This window comes from Pseudochaenichthys georgianus, unplaced genomic scaffold (assembly GCF_902827115.2).
Source record: "Pseudochaenichthys georgianus unplaced genomic scaffold, fPseGeo1.2 scaffold_520_arrow_ctg1, whole genome shotgun sequence".
Lineage (NCBI taxonomy): Eukaryota > Metazoa > Chordata > Actinopteri > Perciformes > Channichthyidae > Pseudochaenichthys > Pseudochaenichthys georgianus.
The window spans coordinates 125,766-131,784 of NW_027263081.1; positions in this window are offsets into that span (position 1 = coordinate 125,766).

The following is a 6,019-nucleotide window of genomic DNA, read 5'->3' on the forward strand; positions in this document are numbered from 1 at the left end:
AAAGCAATGTTAGTTTTGTTCACAATTTGTTTAGTTAGTTGACCTTTTCTTTTTCTCCAGAAGAACCGATAAGAGTACTATTAAAGGACCGGATCGATAAGACATAGACATAGACATACTTTATTGTCATTTCAACGAGACACAGAGTGGACTATTAAAACGACATGTCGTGGTACTGGCTACAGGAACAGGACAATATAACAACTTGCTAAAATTGTACATATAAATAAATAATAGTGACGTGGTGCAGATACAATTAAAGATAAAGTGTGTGTTTAAAATATAAAGACTTACTATATAAATAAAATAGACATACTATAACACATATGTGCGCTTTACACAGCGTAATGTAATCTTGATGTTACTGGTCTGCTTGCTGTTCAGCAGTCTGAAGGCACGGGGGAAAAGCTATTGCAGAATCTGCTGTTCTGCTCTTAATGCTGCGGAGCCTCTTGCCGGAGGGCAGCAGGGAGAACAGAGCATGTGAGGATGAGCGGGGTCTTTTGTCAGGCAGCGTTTCTGAGCGGTGTCTCTGATGGGAGGGAGAGAAACTCCGATGATCTTCTCTGCTGTCCTGACCACTCTCTGCAGATACTTCCAGTCTTTGGCGTTGCAGTCTCTCGACCAGATGGAGATGGTCAGCACGCTCTCTAGGTTCCTCTGTAGAACGTGGTGAGGATGGGAGGGGGGAGCTGTGCAGGAAGTGTAGGCGCTGCTGTGCCTTCTTAAATAGTGATGTGGTGTGAGTGGACCAGGTCAGACTGCTCGTGATATGCAGCCCCAGGAACTTGGTGCTGCCTGTAGTCTTCACTGCTGTGCCGTTGATGTGGAGTGGTGGGTGACGGTGCTTTTTGTTCCTGAAGTCGACAATGATCTCTTTTGTTTTATGGACATTCAGGATCAGGTTGTTGGTGTTACAGCAGTCTGTCAGACACCTCCTCCCTGTAGGCCTGTTCCTTGTTGTCCCTGATGAGTCCCACCACTGCTGTATCGTCCGCGTACTTTATGATGTGGTTGGTACTGAACCTGGAGCATAAGCGCTATCGATAAAAGTAGTAGTACCGTTAAAGCCTTAACGATACCCATCCCTATGTGGATGTCAGTGTTACACACATTCTGAGGCCGCCGGGCCTATGTTTTTAGTTTTCACTGCTAATTTATGCTTATGTTCTATTAGTGCTTTAAAAAATCATTAATGAAGTTTCGGCTCAGACCCCACGCTTAATATGTCTCCCCCTGGCCCACCTACATTTCTCCAGGCCCACCCACACAATAATTCCTGGCTACGCCACTGGGCGCAGACCCATGCTCACAGCGTTATAAACATTTTTCTTCCTCGACATCAAGCCACACTTATTGTTTTTACTTCGGCTGTGAGTGTGTGTGTGCTCAGGATGAGTTTCGCTTGTTCTCGCTGTATCGCCGACCCGGAAACCTGTCCGCTCCACACAGCAACGAGCCTCGCAACGTCCCGACCAATCAGAGCACAGTGGGCTCACAGGGGGGAGGAGCTCCAACAAGCCGTGTAGGACAGGGAGTGAAAACACAGACTACACAGAGATGCTGTGAGAAACCAAAGTGAGTTTGGAACATTGAACGATGTGAATCTATTCTAGTCGACTCAACGATGGAATCATGATCAGTGGAAATGGCCTTTAATGCAAACGACCTGCACCTCGGAGTCGGAGGGAACAATACCAATATCAAAATAGTAGTCTGATAGCTCTCTCTCGATAAAAAAAACACATTACATTTTCTTCAATGAAATCCCAGGCACTTTCCCCCTGTGTGACTGGGACCAGTGTTGCCATGGTGATACATTCCCCTTTCCAGAAACAAGAGGTCACATCCCACAGGGCGAAGTCTCTCCGAGGGTCTGTTTCCCCTCGTTCACTGTGCTTTAACGAACACAACGAAAGGCAAGCATCTCTATAATGTGATAGGATAAATTAAGAAGTACTTTATTCTGAAAAGCTCAAATGAAACCTTTGATAGCGTTTGCTCAACTGGAGGGTCAGTGTGTCAGACAGGCGAAGAGATAACAATGAGAATCCATGCGAGCCATGTGGGTGAAAGGAAAAGGTACTTCTTAAACTGCTGTGACCACTTTTTAGAATAATGTTGCTACCGCCAAATTGTTTTATTTTATTTAATGTCTTTTATTTGTACTATATATTTCAATTGTATTTAACTTTTGAAATGATGTCTTGTCTTTGACTCTGTTTTTCATATTATTATTTTTTTGTTTTTGTTGTTGTAATTGTGTGTAAGGTATGTCTTGTTGTTTAAAAGAATAACAAATTAAGTATTTATTGATCCCAATTTGGGAAATGTTTGCGTTGCAGCAGCAAAGTAGAAAAGTATAGGACATATACATGTTGATGGGGAGGTGTTCTGGGAAGCGGGACATGTCCTCTGAGAAACCTCGCCATCCAGTATCATCATTCAAAATGAAGTATCGGCATATTATAATATAACATCTGTAGCTCTTCTCTCACATTACACCAACTGTACACATGGTACTGCTCTTCTCTTATCTGTAGACATGTTGCTATACATTACATCACATGTCACTTGTTAGACGCTTTTATCCAAAGCGAGCAGGGACACAACGACATGCTGACTGAGGTGTGTGGCGCAGTGGGTTGTGCGTTGGGGTCAGGGGGTCCCAGGTTCAAACCCCACTGCAGTCAGCTTGTCGTTGTGTCCCGGAGACATGTAGTGTAATGACTGCAGAGGGACTTGAACTTGCTATCACCTGATTCGAAGTCCAGTGCACTATCCACTGAGCCACAGCCGCCCTATATTATGTATTCACTAAATATAAATGAAGAAGTACTTTATTGATCCCAATTTGGGAAACGTTTGCGTTGCAGCAGCATAAAAGGACAAGGCGTTGTAGATTAAAAATTAAAAGATAGAAATATACATTCCAACATGTAAACATCTCAATATAAATCAAATAGCATTAAACAATATATACATGTTGAATTACAAATTCACAGTAACAAAATCTAAAGCAGGAAATGACATGTTATATATACAGTATGTGAGGAAGGGAATATTAAAGAGCAGCAGGGAGGAGGAGGGAATCAGGAACCTTTAGTAAACAGTGTTAGTGTTGAGAGCAACGGCCACATGTTGACAACAACGTGAAGCCGTCCATTGTGACGGATATCAGCCCATTCAATGGTAACACTCGAACAAGCCGGCCATAGAACGTCTGCAATCTTTCTAACAAGCTAACTAGCAAACATTAGCTATCAGTTGAACTAGCTAACTAGTAAGCTAACATAGCTTACGTTCGCTATCTATCTAACTAGCTAGTTAGCACATCGTGACCCTCTTGCTATGGCATAATTGCTGTGGACGCTATCCTTCAAAGAAAAAGAGAACAAGAGAAGGAAAGAGGTTAAAAGACAGGAAGTAAACACTAAACTGACATGGGGTGTTTCTCAATGTCGAGGAAGGCTGCTCCAGAGCCACTATTTCAAGCATGCTACGTCATCGAGTGCCACCGAAGGACTGTTCCAATCTCCAGCATACTTGAAAATCTACCGAGCCCGGCGTACTTTGTCAGGAGAAATTTCGAGGCTGCACATGTGTAGACTCCGGGGTCTTAAAATCCCCACAATGCTTTGCGCACGGACCAATTTCCCCAAATCTGTGGCGGAAGATGTAAGGCGGGGCCTCTCATATGACGCACAGCTGGCTGCACACTTGCTAGCCTGTTCCACTCTTTGTTTTCCGAATGCCAGGAAGGATTCTTGCCTCGCTTCTGACGCAAGATGCTCGGCAGACATGTGCTACCAAGCAAGCGTCCTCGACATTGAGAAACACCCATGAAGTAAACACTAAAGGGAACAGCAGGAGAAGACAGACAGGAAGTAAACACTAAAGGGAACAGCAGAAGAAGACAGACAGGAAGTAAACACTAAAGGGAACAGCAGGAGAAGACAGACAGGAAGTAAACACTAAAGGGAACAGCAGAAGAAGACAGACAGGAAGTAAACACTGAAGGGAACAGCAGGAGAAGACAGACAGGAAGTAAACACTAAAGGGAACAGCAGAAGAAGACAGACGGGAAGTAAGCACTAAAGGGAACAGCAGGAGAAGACAGACAGGAAGTAAACACTAAAGGTAACAGCAGAAGAAGACAGACGGGAAGTAAGCACTAAAGGGAACAGCAGGAGAAGACAGACAGGAAGTAAACACTAAAGGTAACAGCAGAAGAAGACAGACGGGAAGTAAGCACTAAAGGGAACAGCAGAAGAAGACAGACAGGAAGTAAACACTAAAGGGAACAGCAGAAGAAGACAGACAGGAAGTAAACACTAAAGGGAACAGCAGGAGAAGACAGACAGGAAGTAAACACTAAAGGGAACAGCAGGAGAAGACAGACAGGAAGTAAACACTAAAGGGAACAGCAGAAGAAGACAGACAGGAAGTAAACACTAAAGGGAACAGCAGGAGAAGACAGACGGGAAGTAAGCACTAAAGGGAACAGCAGAAGAAGACAGACAGGAAGTAAACACTAAAGGGAACAGCAGGAGAAGACAGACAGGAAGTAAACACTAAAGGGAACAGCAGGAGAAGACAGACGGGAAGTAAGCACTAAAGGGAACAGCAGGAGAAGACAGACAGGAAGTAAACACTAAAGGGAACAGCAGAAGAAGACAGACAGGAAGTAAACACTGAAGGGAACAGCAGAAGAAGACAGACAGGAAGTAAACACTGAAGGGAACAGCAGGAGAAGACAGACAGGAAGTAAGCACTAAAGGGAACAGCAGAAGAAGACAGACAGGAAGTAAACACTAAAGGGAACAGCAGGAGAAGACAGACAGGAAGTAAACACTAAAGGGAACAGCAGAAGAAGACAGACAGGAAGTAAACACTAAAGGGAACAGCAGGAGAAGACAGACAGGAAGTAAACACTGAAGGAAACAGCAGGAGAAGACAGACAGGAAGTAAACACTGAAGGAAACAGCAGGAGAAGACAGACAGGAAGTAAACACTGAAGGAAACAGCAGGAGAAGACTAGTAATACTGCATTATACAATATTAGCATATCTCTTTGTATACAGTATAAGTAACTATGAAAGTTAAAGGTGGGGTAGGTAAGAATGGAGAAACCAGCTCGAGTGCGCTCGAATTTGAAAATACAAAAATAAATACAAATATGCCACTTCCTTCAGACTTCCTCACAGAGCCCCTCCCCCAACACACACCAACGCGCACATGACCAATGAGGGCACGAGGTAAGTGTGTGCCCCGATGGAAGGCTGACAGGCAGGTAGGCCATCCAGTTACTTCAGCCGGCTCAGATGATTGGTCGTGCTTTTCACAGCGCCACGGCTTCCACAGATGAGATGTTTGTATTTATTGTCAAAGCATTTAATATATTCATTGCTATCGGGACGTTAAGAGCATTCAGGAATATAACAACAAGTGTTTCCCAAGTGAATTACATAGCCCACCTCTGAGAATAAATAAATACAATAATAAACAAAATAAACTATACATGTAGTAAAAAGTCTATTTTATAGTATATTATTAAAAAGTAGCATTAAATGGAAATGCTCAAAGTACTAATATGTCAAAAAATAACAATACTTGAGACAATTTGACCAAATGCAGTTTATAACGTAATGCACTGTATTTTATCATACGACATTCTGACTGTGTGTGTGTGTGTGTGTGTGTGTGTGTGGGTGTGGGTGTGTGTGTCTGTGTGTGTGTGTGTGTGTGTGTGTGTGTGTGTGTGTGTGTGTGGGGTGTGGGTGTGTGTGTCTGTGTGTGTAAGCCTAGCATTACCATCCTTGTGGGGACCTAAATCTGTTTACACAGTCACGCGTGGGGACTGGCTTCCCTTATGGGGACAAAATTGAGGTCCCCATAAGGGGGATCATTAATTTTAGGGTGAAGACTTGGTTAGGATAAGACTCCAGGAAATGCATGTAAGTCAATGTAATGTCCCCTGAAGTGATGTATACATGGTATGTGTGTGTGTGTGTGTGTG